At 40.6% G+C, this 16,395-nt stretch overlaps 1 long non-coding RNA gene and 1 pseudogene across 1 annotated transcript in view; one reads left to right on the top strand and one right to left on the bottom strand.

Moving 5' to 3' along the window:
* LOC146889148 (uncharacterized) overlaps positions 1–16,314 on the top strand; it is a 122,392-nt gene extending 106,078 nt beyond the window's left edge. Inside the window, exon 10 of the long non-coding RNA XR_015736896.1 lies at positions 13,401–16,314. This is a non-coding gene — a long non-coding RNA (uncharacterized LOC146889148). The remainder of the gene's footprint in view (positions 1–13,400) is intronic.
* LOC125389398 (C-terminal-binding protein 2 pseudogene) lies at positions 13,532–15,074 on the bottom strand (annotated as a pseudogene).
* Positions 16,315–16,395: the final 81 nt, after the last annotated feature.

The following is a 16,395-nucleotide window of genomic DNA, read 5'->3' as shown; positions in this document are numbered from 1 at the left end:
GTCACAGAGGCCATTAATCATTAAAGTTATTGAAAGTGGTTGACTGTAAACATTCTATTGTTTCTTGGTGGCCTTTTATCATTTAGCAATTTAGCTTTCTTCCTTTTTTCTCTGGAGTCCCTTGGCTATGCTTATGCCTCTCTTCAGCCTCAAGTACTGCTCCCTGGATTTTGTTTAGCTTTGGTCTATTAGATACAATTTTTTCAGGCTGTTTGTATCTGTGAGAATTATTCTCTTTCAATCATGGAAGATGTTTTTGCTGGGTACAATAGTCTAGGTTGTTATCCCTGGTTTTTAGAACTTGGAATGGACTACATAGACTTTTCTGGCTTTCCTTAAGTTTTCATTGAGAAATCAGCTGTTATTTTGATGGGGTTTCCTTTAATTGTGACTTGCATTTTTTCTCTTGAAGTTCTCAATAATATTTCTTTTTATGCATGATAGTTTAACTATAATATATCTTTTGGGTTCTTGTGTATTTGTTGTTTTAACTGCCTTTTTTAGCTACATGCATAAGTCTTTCCTTAATTTGTGGAAGTGCTCTTCATGATCTTGTTGACTTGGGATTCTTTAATCTCTTCTATTCTTATGGTTTGAAAGTTTGGACTTTTCATGGTGTCCCACATTTTCTGCACAATTCTTTTCTTGTGTTTCTATTTCTTTCATATTCTTTGCCTATTTAGTCTAGTTGTATATTTTGAGTTCTTATAGTCTATCTTCTGTTTGATTTACTCTTTTTGTAAGGTTTTCCCTTGAGTTTTTTAGTTGGATTATTGATTATTTTTTCAATTTCATCTTCATTTCAGCTTGAGTTCTTTTCAGTATTTCTATCTCTTTTTTGAATTCTGTTTTCAAACCTTGAATTGTCTCTATCGTATCATTTCCAGTGAAATAAAGTCAGGCAGAAATGGGGCTGGGCTTGGAGTGTACCACGTGCATCTTAATTCAAACATGGAGTTTGGGGGTAGATCTGGCGTTTTGAGATGATGAATGGAACGGAGAGTCAGGTAGAGTCATCTGCCTAGGGACCTGTCTAGGCAGAAAGGTTGGATGAGTATACAAAGAGACTTTTAGACTATGGGCAGACAGCATGGGTTATGGCCAAAACCTGTAGGTTGCAGGCAGGGCAAGAAGAGGTGGCCAATCTAACATGGGCTATTAGGTGTGGAACCCAGGCTAGATCTTTGGATTGGGAGTGGATTTATGAAGGGAAGATATTAACGAATCAATCCCACACCAGTTATGTTTTAAGGGGTTATTTATTTGGCGGGGGGTAAAACTTACATACACCATAAACCGTCAGGAAGGGAGCCTAGTCGCTGGAGCAGGAGCCGGGAGCAGCAGCTGAGACCGAGCACCGGAACCAAGAGCCGGAACCAAGAGGGCCTTATCCGGAACTGCTTCTCTTTTTAAGAGAGAAATATACCACGCCCCAGTGGGCTGGTATTTCAGCAGCTATTGGCTGACGGAGCGGAAGTCGCTCCCCGCTGCACTGTGGGCTCCTGCTTCAGTGATTATTGGTTGAGGCAGCGGAAGTTACTCCCACAACACCTCCCCCTTTTGTTTAAGTAAGAGAGTTCTAAGCCTACTATGAAATTATATACAGTAAGTATAAACCTACACAATTATATACAATAAATATAAATATCCTATTCTAATTAGCTTAAGTCTTGTATAAGAAATAACTTGGCCACGTCATAAAAGGAAAGTAACTACGTTTATATAATCTTCAATCCCATCAAAGATCTGAGAAGGGAAATAATGTTACCTGAGTAATTAGGAAGTGCAATCAAACTTCCAGAACATGTAACAAATCACATAGACAACTGGCTACCTGGGCAAACACCCAAAATCATGTTTGCAGCGTTGAAGCAACCAACTTTGGCCTAACGTAACTGACATACCATTTTCAAATGCAAGGAACTTTTCAAAACTATCTTATCCTGTCTTGGCAGGATATGACAGTCCTGTTTTATCCATTTACGGATACTCTGTAACTCTGTCAGTAGTTGAGGTATGGGCATTTCTTTACCCAAAGGCCAGTTCTGCCAAGAAGAAAGGCTCCAGGTGGAGTGTCTTTGGTGCTCAACATTCTCTCGGGAATAGATCAGTGTTGCCAGGAGCGATTGTGTCTCCCTACCACAGAACTCTGAGTTAGATTAAAGGCCATTTTCTACAGCTCTTTGAAGAGGTTGAAGATTATCTATCTATATTGAATATAATGTCTATGTATCTAAAGAACCTGATTAGTCTAATTATAAATGACAAACTTAGATGACTATTGATCTATATTATTCTCAATATCTATCTAACTTAAAGACTGAAATAGTAAACAACTGTGCAATAAATGGGGACAATATAACCTCCAAGTATAAACAATGTGCAAGTATATATTGCAATATGGTAAATATATATATCAATACATAAACAATATATAAGTATCTTAATCAGAGGTAGAAGTGTACAATGCAATATGGTAAAATATATATATATCAATACAATATATATATGTCAATACATAAAAATGTTTTAAACAGAGGTAGAAGCATGCATGCCTAAAATAGTCAACATAATTTAAGTTTGTATCAATATATAAGAATCAATACCAATATATTTGTCTAAAAACAATAACTCATAAGTACAAAGCTATTATCCCATAATCCAATTATCCCTCTTTTTTTTTTTTTTGATTCCTGCGCTTATAAAATTTCTCCCCCAACCCTCAACCCTATAGTAATTATAACCAACCCCTAAATGATGTCCCTAAACCCAAGGACAAACTTTACTGGGAGAGGGGACATCGTTCTCTAGAATTAGTTCCAGCTGTCATGGGGGCGACGTTCTTTTTGGGGGATCCTGTGAAAGTAAAATGATGGTTAAATTTCAAGATCAATGTCTTTTAAAATTGTAAATAGTCTCTGAATATTTTGTGGAGGTCTGGCCAGAATGTTGTACAAGATGTGCATCATTTCAGCTAACCACATTGGCATCGTCTTGTGCATCTGGTACCCAAAACAGGTCTTGTAGTAGTGCTATCAGTATCATGATGTCATCTCAACCAGGTGGAGTTGTTGTTATGGGGCCCCATCTTCTTCCTGGAAACTTCAAATGTCAAATGCGCTGTTGCTAAAGAGGCCTAGTGCTTTGGGCCCCGTGTCCCTGTGCTGGGATTAAGGGTCAAGCTGCTTTCAGCAGTCCTAATCAGTTATGGGTTTCAAACAGCTTGCTGGAACTTCAAAGGGAGCTTGTGCTGTGAGCTCTTTGACTCACGTTGCAAGGAGAAATTTAAAAATCCGTGCCGAACAGGGCAAAGTAAGCCGGCAGAGACTGTCCGGACCTGTGTATCCTGGGAGGCCGAGCTGGGGGTGGGGGGGTGGGGCGGTTCTTAAACCAAACGCTGGGCGCCAATTATTAACGAATCAATCCCACACCAGTTATGTTTTAAGGGGTTATTTATTTGGCGGGGGGTAAAACTTACATACACCATAAACCGTCAGGAAGGGAGCCTAGTCGCTGGAGCAGGAGCCGGGAGCAGCAGCTGAGACCGAGCACCGGAACCAAGAGCCGGAACCAAGAGGGCCTTATCCGGAACTGCTTCTCTTTTTAAGAGAGAAATATACCACGCCCCAGTGGGCTGGTATTTCAGCAGCTATTGGCTGACGGAGCGGAAGTCGCTCCCCGCTGCACTGTGGGCTCCTGCTTCAGTGATTATTGGTTGAGGCAGCGGAAGTTACTCCCACAACAGGAAGATTAAGCAGACTCTTCCAGAAAGGTTATGGGACAAGAGTTACAGGATCTGGCTGGGCAGAGAGATTGAATGTGGCATGCAAGGGGCTTGTTGGTTGTGGGTGGGAAGCATAGGTCATGTCTGGAGCCTGGAAGTTGGGGATAGCACAAAACAGCAGTGGCCAGACTGGGCTTTGACACTGGTTGTTGGGTCCAGGCAAGATATGGGATCTGGACAGAGTGGAGGGGAGGACCAGAAAGACTCACTTAGATAGACATTGAAGTAAGATATGAAGAATCTGGCTGGGCAAACAGGTGGGATATGGCACACAAGGACCCTGTAGGTGAGTAGGTGGTGTGGGTACTGCCTAGAGCCTCAAAGTTGAGAGTTGCATCAGCAGGGGTGAACATAATAGGCTGGAGCCTCAACTATCTTTCTTTTACACCTCAGGCCTAACTAACCGACTGTCCAGGGAGGCCCTCTCCTACATTAATCCATCAATCATTAATTAGAAGATCATCCACAGACACACCCACAGGCCAATATAATGGAGGCAATTCCTCAGCTGAGGTTCCCTCTTCCAAGGTGACTCTATACAAGGACTACTTAGGTAGCTCAGAAGTTAGGAACCCTTACTGAGCAATCATGAAGACTGGAGTCTGGATCTCAGCACTCGTCTAACAAGTCAGTCATACAGTGTATGCCTATAATGCCAGAATTAAAACAGACAGACTTACTAACTTTTAGACTAGCTGAGAAAATGTGAGCTGTGGGTTTGGAAGGGACCCATCCTCCGAATAATACGTGGTGAGTGATAAAAGAGGATACTCTTCTGGCTTCCACATAAACACTTGCACACAAATGCACATGCACACATGTGCATACATACATACACATGAATACAAATAAATGGAAAATTTTTAAATCATGTATCATAAACTAATGAGATTCATTCCTATAGTATAAAGATGATTCAATATGTAATGATTAACCAATATAGGATATCAGATAAACAGTGAAAGACAAAAGTCACATCATCTCAGTAGAAGCAGAAAGAGTCCTTCACAAAACTCAACCCATTTTCATAATGAAAATACCCAATAAACTAGGATAGAAACTAATATGAGTATGTTAAGTATATTATGAAAGCATACAGATAACATGTTCAACAGTGAGAGATGACAAGCTTTTCCTCTAATACCAGGAAGTATAGTTATGTTAGTTACTTTTACCACTTTAAGTCAACATGTTATTAGGATTTTAGTTAAAATAGTTAGGGGGATCATTAGAGAAACCTCCTCCTACAGCAGATGAGAACAAATACAGCGACCCATAGCCAGATATAATGCAGAGAGAGGCAGAGATAGAGATCCCTAAATGGGATGTTTCCATCAAATCCTACCCCTCAGAGTTCAGGAAACCCCAGAGAAAGAGGAGGCAGAAAGAATGAAAGAGCCAGAGAAGGTGGAGGGTACCAAGAAAACAAGGCCCTCTAAAACAACTAAGCAAAGCCCATATGAACTCACAGAGGCTGAAGCAGGAAGCACACGGCTTTCATGGGTCTGCACGAGGTCCTCTGTGCAAATATTATATCTCCCAATTGAGTGTTTTTATGGGATTCCTGACTGTGCAAAGGAGTGTGTGTCTGATTATTGTGCCTTCTCTTGAGTTCTTTTTCTTCCGTTGGTTTGTCCTGTTCCTATATAACTTCAATATAATGATAGTTTTTCTTCTCATTATATTTTATTTTGTTATATTTTAATATTATGTCTTAGAGCCCTGTTCTTTTCTCATGGGAGACAGAAAGGAGGTGAATCTGGATAAGAAGAGAGGTGGGGAGGATCTTGGGTGAGTTTCTTGGGAGGAGAAACTGTAATCAGGATGTATTTTGTGAAAGAAGAATCTATTTTCAATAAAAGGGGAAAAATAAAATAACAAAAAATAAAATATGAGAAAAATAATTATGAAAAAAACTGAAACTGATGGTGTCCATATTGAAAAGGAAAATGTAAATGTATATATAAATGACATACTATATGGAAACTCCTAAATATTACATAAAATATTACAGAATTAATAGTGGAATTCAATAAAGTTCTAATGTACAACCAAATGGCTGCATTTCTGTGCACTAACAATGAAAAATCAAAAAAGGAAATCAACAAAAACAATTCCATAGCTCAATTTATATTGGCATTAGAAAAAACAAAATATTTGAGAGTTAATTTAACTAACAAAGCAACGCTGTGGGAACTCCTTCAGTCAATAGCCTTTAAGATACCAGCCCACTTTGGATGTGGTCTCATGTATTATAAATGCAGATGAAAAGCCTGTGTGGTTCTCTCGGTTGCTGAATTCGGTTCTAGTTCCCAGCACATGCAGAGGACTTCAGATTGCTACTCTTTCTGTGAGTTCACCCCCAGAAAAATAAACCTTTGTTATAATGCATTTTGGGCTATTGTGGAACTCTTTTGTACAGCAACAAACTTAAACACTGTGAACTGCAAAACAGTACTGAAGGAAATTCAGTGAGCCATAAATGGTGACATACCATGTTCATGACCTGGAAGATCCAGTATTGTAAAAAGACAGTGCTACCAAAACCAATCTAGTAAATAAATTCAATTGCTATAAAAAATTTCATGGATGATTATACAGAAATAGAAAAAATAACTTAAAAATTGAAGGCCTTTGAAAAATGAAGTTTCAAAGGCCCCCTAAATGGGGAAATAATCTTGAAGATTAAAACAAAATTATATGACTTATACTTCCTAATGTCAGACTCATAGCCAAATGGAATCTAATATCGGGACCAGAAAAAATTTCACATGTGTAGTCAAAGCTTCCATAACCACTCAAGGTATGAAAGACAATCTTCTTGATAATGATGCCAGAAAAAATTATATACAAATGAGAAAGACCAAAAGTGGGCCAAATCTATACATATCCATTCTAACACTGAAATGTTCTATAAACACTGTACTAATTTATAGTAAGAATATGGAAGTTTAATGCTTGAACATGAAATGTAAATATTTTGTATTGGCTAATATGGGTCTTAGTAATGAAAAACTATTCAGTTCCTCTAATATGCGCAGTAAAAGGCACTTTGTCATAGTAAGGAATGGCATCATTCTTCCCTTAGCTACAGGATCCTTGGTAAAGGTTAGGCAATATTTGCAATAAGAAAATTTATCTCATTATTCCCATGTGTTACTGGTGTATTTGTCAATGAAATAATCACATTCACACAGATGCAAACATGTACACATATGCAAAACACATTTTGTCACTTCTGTATACCGTAGGAGCTGAGGGAGAAATATTACATGTCAATACACTCGTTGATATTGGCTTCTGAGAATCTATGAGCTTCTCATTCTGGATCATCCAGATGTGTATGTGTGGAGTGGGTAGCAGAGAAAGAATGTGATTATGTGAAAGCATGTTAAGTTTGAAATATGAAATTTAATGAACACATAGTTACTTGTCCTGATTAATTCCAACTATCAACTAGATACAACCTAGCATCAGATTGGCCTATGGCCATTTCTGTGAGAGATTGTCTTGATTGATTATTAATATGGAAAGGCCCACCTCACTGTGGGTGGGTGACACCAGGCCTAGTCAAGGGGTCCTGGGATATATAAGAAGGCTACCTAAATGTGAGTCAAGGAGTAAGACAAAATGCAGTTCAGAGAGCGAGTCAGTGATCAGATTCCCTCATAGTTTCTGCCTCAATTTTTGTTTGAGTTGCTGCCCTGAATTCCCTCAGTGATGGACTTGTACATGTAAGACAAATAAACCCTTTCATTCTGTAAGTTACTTTTTTAAAAAAAAAAATAAGGGGTTTATCCCAGCAACAAAATGAAACTAGAACAGAAATTGTTACTGGGAGCATAGTGTTGCTGTAATAGACCTGACCATATGTTTACGGGGAAAGATTGTGGAAACTTGCAGAAGAAGTTTAAAGTGAGTACTCAGAGCTTACTAGACTTCTATGTGAGCTTGTACGAGTAGAGTAGAGAGAAATGCAGTAATGGAGGCCTGAATTGTAAAACTCCAGAGGGAAGCATTTGAGTCAGAATCAGCTGTGATTGATAAGAGGTCAGCGTCATTAAGATGAAACCTAGGCAGTATTTTCTCAGGGTCAGCATATAGAAGCTGTGATCTAAGGGAGGTAAGGCTATACATTAAGGTAGAAGAAAGAACTTGTCAAATATTGTCTCCCTTGTAGTACTAGTAGGTTTTGCTTGCTTATTTATTTGTTTCTTTTTTTGTTTGTTTTACATCCTGACTACAGTTTCCACTCCCTCCTCTTCTCTCAGTTCCTCCTCACCACCTCCCCTTTGCCTCATCCCCCATCCACTCCTCCTCAGTTTCTATTCAGAAAAGGGCAGGCCTCCCATGAATATTGACAAATCGTGGTATATCAAGTTGTACTAAGACTAAGCACCTCCCCTCATATTAAGACTGAAAAGACAACCCAGTATGAGGAATAGGATCCCAAAAGTCAACAAAAGAGTCAAGAGACAGCTCCTGCTTCCACTATTAGGAGTCCCACAAGAAGACTAAGCTACACAACCATAGCATATATGCAAAGGGCCTAGGTTGGTCCCGTATAGGCTCCCTGGTTGTCAGTTCAGTGTCTATGAGCCCATGCTGGTTAATTCTGTGGGTCTTCTTACGAATATGCCCTTGACCCCTCTGGATCCTACAATTCCCCCCCCACTTCTGCAGGATTTTCTGAGTTCAAACTAATGTGTGACTGTGGATCTTTGCTTCTGTTTCCACCCATTGCTGGATGAAGCCTCTCTGATGACTATTGGGCTAGGTAATGATCTATGAGTATAGCTGAATAGGCATCGTTGCATTGAGTTTTTTTGCCACTCATGTTTAGTTATATCCTAGGTCTCTAGGCAATCTAACCTTTCGGTCCAGGTGCTCCAGGCAAAGTCAGGCTCACTTTCATGGTATGGGTCTCAGCTTGGACCAGTTGTTGGTTGGCCACTCCCATAGTCTCTGTGCCACCCTTACCCCAGTACATCCCATAGGCAGGACAGACTGTAGGTCAAAGGTTATGTGACTGGGTTGGTGTTCCACTCCGTCCACTGGAAGTCTTGCCTGGCCACAAGAGATGACCAGTTCAGGCTAAATATCCACAATAGCTAGGAGTCTTAGCTTGGGTTATCCTTATAGATTTCTGGGAGTTTCCCTTGCTCCAGGTTTCTACCTGACCCTGAAATGCCACCCCTCTTTCCAGTAGGCTTTTTCAGTACTCCCCCCACCTGCATACCCCCACTCACTTGATCTCTCCTGTTCTCAACCCCACCTGCCCCCTGTCCATCCACGAAATCAATTCCATTTCCCCCTCCCAGGGAGATGCAAGTGCCCCTACTTCTTGGGCCTTCCTTGTTACCTAGCCTCTCTGCTGTGGATTGTAAAATCATTATTCTTTACTTTACAGCTAATATACACTTTTAAGTGAGTACATACCATGTGTATCTTTCTGGGTCTGGGTTACCTCACTCAGGATGATTTTTTTTCTAGTTCCATTCATACACTTGTAAATTTCATGATTTCATTGTCTTTTTAATGAGTGAGTAGTAAGTACTTCATTGTGTAAATATACCACATTTTCTTTATCAATTCTTCTGTTGAGGGATGTATAGGTTGTTTTCAGATTCTCGCTATTATGAATAAAGCTGCTATGAACATAGTTGAGCAAGTGTCCTTGTGATATGATTGAGTGATATTAGTTTTAAAGGCATGAAGGAGTCATAGAGAGCAGCTGAGGCTTGGCATTTTTTGGCAGAGTTGAAATCCCTGCAGAGAAGCCTCATTCACATTGGAGAGCCCCCAGTTGTTCAACAAGGACAGTGGCAGATATGGGGTCATGCCAACATGAGCTTGTCTTTAAAACAAGCTATGTATGCTACAGATGGTAGAGCATGATTAGTGCTTTAGAACCCAGATGACCATGAGTAATTTCCAGATATAAGATACTGAACTGAAGGATTTTATTTACACTGCAGAATTTGGGGGGCTACTTTGATCTGATTGTAACTACAAGCTATTTTTTCCTTTGGGGATAATAAAGTATATAACATGTTTTTTTTTTAACTTTACAGTATTGGTGTAGGAGGGTCTTCTGTCTATGTGTTACTTTCATTGGTTAAATAAAGAAACTGCCTTGGCCTTTTGATAAGACAACAGCTTAGATAGGTGGAGTAGACAGAACAGAATGCTGGGAGAAAGGAGGCAGAGACAGAGAGCGGCCCGCCATGAAGCTGCCAGGTCAGATATGCTGAATCTTTCCCAGTAAGCCACGAGCTCATGGTGACATACAGATTATTAGAAATGGGCTAAATTAAGATGTGAGAGTTAGCCAATAAGAGGCTAAAAATAATGGGCCAAGCAGTGTTTAAATGAATACAGTTTCCATGTAATTATTTCAGATAAAGCTAGCTGGGAGCCGGGCAGCAGGAAGCAGCCTGCTGCGCCTTTTACTACAGAATGGCTGCCCAACATGGTCTACTAACTCCACATACACACTTAACAGACTTTGATATCTTAACAGACAGATTTTTTTTAAAAAAAAAAAACAAGCCTTTATTTTTATTAATAATTTAGTTCCTGTTGTGCCCAATAAAATAAAAATCAAATTCTTAGGAACAAACTGCAAGAAAAACTAGCAATTTTTTTGAGTGAACTTTTACATAGAAATTGTCTTGTTTTGGTTTCTGTTTAAGTTTCCTGATTTACCCCATTCATTATTTAAATATTTGTTTGTTTGGATGAGTACCCTGTAAGGGGGTTCTTACTCGACTCTGGGCAGGTGCGTTTGTGCACTTCTTCCCTGGAGCGATGGAATAGAAGCAGGCTCACTTGCCACTGGGTGGACTGTGTGACAGTCACTTGGACTCAAACCTGTTCTGTTCCCAGGTGGCCATGCAGAGGGTCTTCAGAACTGTCCTGTCTTTATTGTCACCTCTGCTCTAAAGCAGAAGCTGTATTAAGGGCATGCCTTTGCTTAGGCTGATTGGGAATACAGTTCAGTGCAAACAGAATAAAAATTTTTTTAAATGCAGTAAGGTGGTCAATGTATTAAATCATCAATTTCTCTGTGTAGTTCAAGATTTTTTGCATGTTGGTTAGTTGTAGCCATTATTTAAACTTAAAATTATAATCTTAGAAAATAAACTTAAAATTATAATCTTAGAAAAACTGTATGGACTTATTTGACCACTTCAGGTATGTATTAGTACTGGGTAAACATTTCTGACCTATCTCAGGAACACGACACATAGTGTCCTGGTAAGCATTTAAGACTGATGTGGCAAGCAGTTGCTACAATAGCAAATACACACACTTCCCCTTTTTCTCCCCTTTATTGAAAAGGTTGTGAAACCTTTTAATCTTTTTTTTCTGATGAGATGGTATTGAAGTATACACAACCTTCAGTTTGCTGGAATACTAAGAAGAGAAAAGTACCTAATGAGTTGTTATGTCTTTAGTTCTTTCCCTTGTGAACACTCAGTAAGGAGGTGTTCCCAAGATGAAAGGTCATTGATGCTGCATGCCAAAACTGGGAAAGTAGTTTTCATAGTCCGTGACCCCATATAAATGAACTGTGGTATCAAAAATGGTAAATGTTACTGTTCCAGTGGTCAGTGTTTTCCTAGAAATTGACTATTTGGTTTTCATTTTGGTCAGTGAATGATAACCAAGTAGAAGACTGCTATTCTGTGTACTTAACATCCACAGCATCTGTAATAGCTGTTTTCCATGTGTACAGCTGAATTTTCTGGAGGCAGAGATCCAGTTAAGCAAAACCTCCTCTTCCAAATGAAGAAGCAACAGAGTACAGAGGGGAAAACTGGTCTCTGGGTGGATTTGCTTTGCACCCAACCTTGTGGTGCAGAGTCAGGCTCAGAACTGAGCCTTGTCCTGTGTATTGTGGTTTCGTGAGTGTCCTTTCCTAAGTTCCCTCTGCATTTATTTATTTATGACCAGAGACTCTGACCACATATAATTTGATGGGCATCACATTCTTCCCTGTGGGAAAGAATAAGAGATGTCTCCATTTCTTAGGCTCAAGACAGGAATGGGACTTTATGCTGTCTCTTTCTGTAGCAGACTGGCTGGCTGTGAAAGGCCAACACATTTGGAAAATCAAAGCTATGTTAGGCTCTTGAACTAAATCAACAGTCATAATTATTGTCCCAAAAAAGTGTATGCATTTGTCAAAGATTAAATGTGGCTGGGTGACAAGTGTAGGTATCTTTAGACTGACTCTGAGCAGTAATACTTTTATAACTGTGTGGACTTTGGTTCTTTTTCTAGGCTGAAACCAGTACTTTGTTTTTATTCTGATGTTGTTGTTCTTTGGAGTCAGTTTATATATAATCATTTCTAAGGACTGTTTGAACAACCATGATCTAATTAAACAAAACCTAGGCACACCATGGATTCAGATTTGACTTTCTTCTGTTTCTAACCTTTAGACATACTGTGCCAGACATAAAGAAGGTTAATACTGCTGTGTAGACAGTTGGGACCTCTTTTTCATCCATATTTCATCGTCCATGTTTTTGACAGGACACATGATTGTCAAGGGCGTGTTCTTACTACCTTTCTGCTTTTCACGTGTGGTCATTTCATAGGGAAGTTAGGATGGGGAAGGACCCTCCTGAAAAGAAGTTTGGGGAGTATAAACATGGAATTGTGGGACTTAAAAGCTATTTTAAAATGTAAGTAGAACTTCGAAGTTCTCAGTCTGTAGCCACAATGATAATTTTCTTGTAACCCCCCCTCAAACCCCCAAAAGATAAGAGGACTCACATCCTACTTTCGGGCATATTAAAGTCAAAAGTTGAAAAATTAACCAGTTTGTTTCTAGAATTTACTTCACTCTAAAGCACTGCCTCATCTTTAGGATAGCCTACCTAATTTGGACTTCTCTGAGGTCAGACACTGTCAACACAAGAGTTGGAAACTGGCTGATTGACCATGTGATGACATCTCAAGGGCTTTTATATAGGTGAGATGTACTTAAATGTCAGAACTTAACAGAAATTTTAATTACTTTTTATTGAACACTGCACTGAACGCTAAATGTCCACCTTTACAATAAACAAATACAGTAACGGTAACTCACACTAAAACAAAACATACTTCTGATAGTCATTATTTTTCTGTTTGGGACAACTTTAAAGTTTTTCTTTTGTCACAAAAACAGGAATGTACCTATACAAAGGCTCGAAATAGGCCATCTTTAAAAACAAAAAGGCAGTGATTCACAAAAGACTATGAATAGAACATGTAACTAGCTGATACAAATCTAATAGGATTTGTTAAAATCAGTCACAACTAATAGCACATCTGAAGTGTTCCTGTATAAAATATCATGTGAAGAAAAGAATTTATCAATGTCTAAAAATGTGGGTTTGTTCATAGACAATCTGACAAGTTACCATAAAAAGTGTTTCCTGAGACATAAGGAAATGCAACATTATTCTTCTTGAATCCTTCTCGTCCAAGACTTTCCACTCAATAAAATAGCTGAGGATCTGAAACTGGGAAAATATACTTGAGTACAAACAGCTTGTGAAGCTTAATACTTTTTTTCTTTTTGTTCTTTTCCTTTTTTGTTTTGTTTTTGAATCATCAGAGGGTTTACTGAACTCACAACCAGCTTTGCCTGCTCAGAGTTGAGAGACACTTCAATTTTCTTATTAATATTCAGAGCTTTTGATGCAACATCGAGAGCAAGTTGCCCAAGACTTGCTGTGCCCAAGGGACTGATGAAGGAAAGCTCTATTTATTCTTTGTGATTTGATGCACAGATGAAAAACTTAACACACAATAACAGAAGTTGGTCGTTAATAAATCACGTCCTAGTCTTTCCACACTTCCAGAAGCAGATACCATCTTCAGTATTCCAGCTCTTGTAGCTTTAACACTGTATCAGTGATGTCCAGGATCAGTTTTAAAGACCGCCAAATTCCTGTCCTTAGTTAATCTGTTTGCTACTGTCTCTTGGTCCCAAGTTTATCTGAATGATTACCTTCAGCATTCTCTGCTATTGCTCATTGGGGTGCTCTCGATTGTCCCCATGTTTTGTTGGGCTGATTGGGGGAAGGAGCTTGGGAAGGATGTGCTACTGTGGAGAGGTTGTGAGTCACAGGGATGCCTCCAGGGATGATCCCTTCCATTGCTGCAGAAAGCCTTCCTGGAGCCACCCCAATGATGCCTGGTGGATACCTGTACGTGGCACCATTGAGCTCCGGATGAATTGCTTGCTGGACAATGACTGACCAAGGAGCTGAAGTAACGAAAAATTCTTTGTTGACACAGTTTCACAAACTTTCTGGTATGCGACCTGTGATTGCTCAGCGGATCTCAGTGGCAGCTGCTTCCCTCATCTCTAGTGATGCTTGTTCACTGTACCAGGCTGTGTGTGGCGTGCAGATGAGATTTGGTGCATCTTTCAATGGACCTTGAGCGAAGCTAAAGGGCTCAGATTCATGCACATCGAAGGGCTGCTTCTCATACCCTTCCCTCTTTGAGGGCCAGAGCTAAGACTTTCTCATCCACCAGACCTCCTCGGACTGCGTTCACAAGGAATGCTTCTTGCCTCATCTGCTTAATAGTGAAGTCGTTGATGAGGTGGTGGTTATGCTCATTCAGCTTGCAGTGCAGGGAGACACAGTCACGCTGATACAGCAAGTCCTGCAGGGTGTAGACCCTTTGCACGCCCAGAGACCGCTCTATCCCATCCTGTAAGTAGGGGTCATAAAATATGACGCTGAATTCAAAGGCCTTGGCTCGAACAGCAACTGCCTGCCCCGTACAACCAAAGCCGATGAAGCCCAATGTTTCCCCTCGGATGCGGGCAGCTCCTGAGGCAACCTCACGGATCTGTTCCACACTTTGTACCCGTGTGCCTTCTCGCAGGGCTTGGTATAGCCACGTGTTCCGTCGATAGAGATTGAGGATGTGGCAGATGGTGGAATCGGCTCTCCTCCACTGTGGCAGATGGGATGTTGCAAATACCGATCCCGAGCTCACCAGCAGCCTTGATGTCCACATTATCATAGCCACTGACAATTCGCACGATCACTTGCAGAGCCTTGAACTTCTCTAGGTCTTCCCTGGTGAGGGTGATAGTGTGGTACATCATGGCACCCACGGCCTCATTCAATACCTTCTCATGGATTTCTTGAGTGGACTGTGCATCACAGAAGGCCACAGTGGCCAGGTCCTTCAGGATAGGCATTTCCACAGTACAGTCTCTGCCATCTAGCAGTGCCATGAGGGGACAGGGGTGCAGGGGGCCGTTCATGATCTGGGGGCGGATACCTTCACAAATTCTGTTTAATCCCTGTCACTTGACTCTGTGCTTATCCACAAGGGCCATTCTTTACCGAATGTTGAAGGTAGGAGCGGCAGGCTGTGTTCCCGCCCAGATCCCAGCAAGCTTACCCCCAAAATAATTACACGGAAACTGTATTCATTTAAACACTGCCTGACCCATTATCTGTAGCCTCTTATTGGTTAACTCTCACATCTTGATTAACCCATTTCTAATAATCTGTGTAGCACCACGAGGTGGTGGCCTACCGGGAAAGATTCAGCATGTCTGACCTGGCGGCTGGTTCCATGGCGTCTGCCTCATTGCCTTCTTCCCAGCATTCTGTTCTGTCTACTCCACCCACCTATGTTCTGACCTATCAGGCCAAGCAGTTTCTTTATTAATTAACCAATGAAAGCCACAGAAATACAGAAGCCCCACCTACATCAACCGAACTTTGCAACTCTCTGATTCAAAAGGCAAAGCAGTCCGCTAAGAACTTAGGGGAACTCATAGGAGTCTGAGTGCATTGTGCCACTATGAACCTGATATAAATGCGTCCACAAACACTACAGCTCCGGCGGCTCCCGCCCCTCCCACCCCACCCGGCAGCAGCAGTGGTGGTGGTGGTGGGGCTGGCAGTGAGACCCCCCCTCAGCGCAGCATGGCTCCCAGCTCCTCTGGCTGCTGCTGGCTTCTCTGGTCAGCTCCCAAGCCACCTTAAAATGCCAGACCTTAGATTTTTAAAATGTTGAAATTCTTAGACTGTGTGACTTATAAAATTTGGACTGTTGTGGACTACAGAGACAACTTGGGGATTAAGAGCACTGGTTGTTTTCACAGATGACCTAAGAGCATTTCCCAGCATCCATATAGTGGTGCACAGCCATCATACCCAGCATGCATGTGATACACAGACATACACGCAAATAAAAAGATCAAACATAAAGTTAAAATCTAAAAGTTGAACTGTGGTTTATATTGTGGTATTAATATGAAATCTTGGAGATAAGGATTGGAAGATTGTGGCTGTAAGTGATTTATTTGTATGTCAAGTTGACAAGTGATAGGGAATCCTAGGTAGTAGCTTCAGCTATCAGCCTAGAGTCCTCTGAGTGAGTCTCAGTTGTGAGGTTGTCTGGATAAGATTGGGCCATGGGCATGTCTATAAATGAAACCCTCAAAGTATTAATTGCCTGATGCTCTGAATAAAGTTGATTATTGCATGAGACTTCAGTCTGACTCATTTATTGACTCTGTTCTCCCAGATCTCACTACCTTTAGAGTGATAAACAGACTGTGACTTGGATAT

This window comes from Myodes glareolus, chromosome X (genome assembly GCF_982192425.1).
Source record: "Myodes glareolus chromosome X, mMyoGla1.1, whole genome shotgun sequence".
NCBI lineage: Eukaryota > Metazoa > Chordata > Mammalia > Rodentia > Cricetidae > Myodes > Myodes glareolus.
The sequence above is the reverse complement of the archived record's forward strand: the minus strand, read 5'-3'. Positions and strand labels throughout refer to the sequence as shown.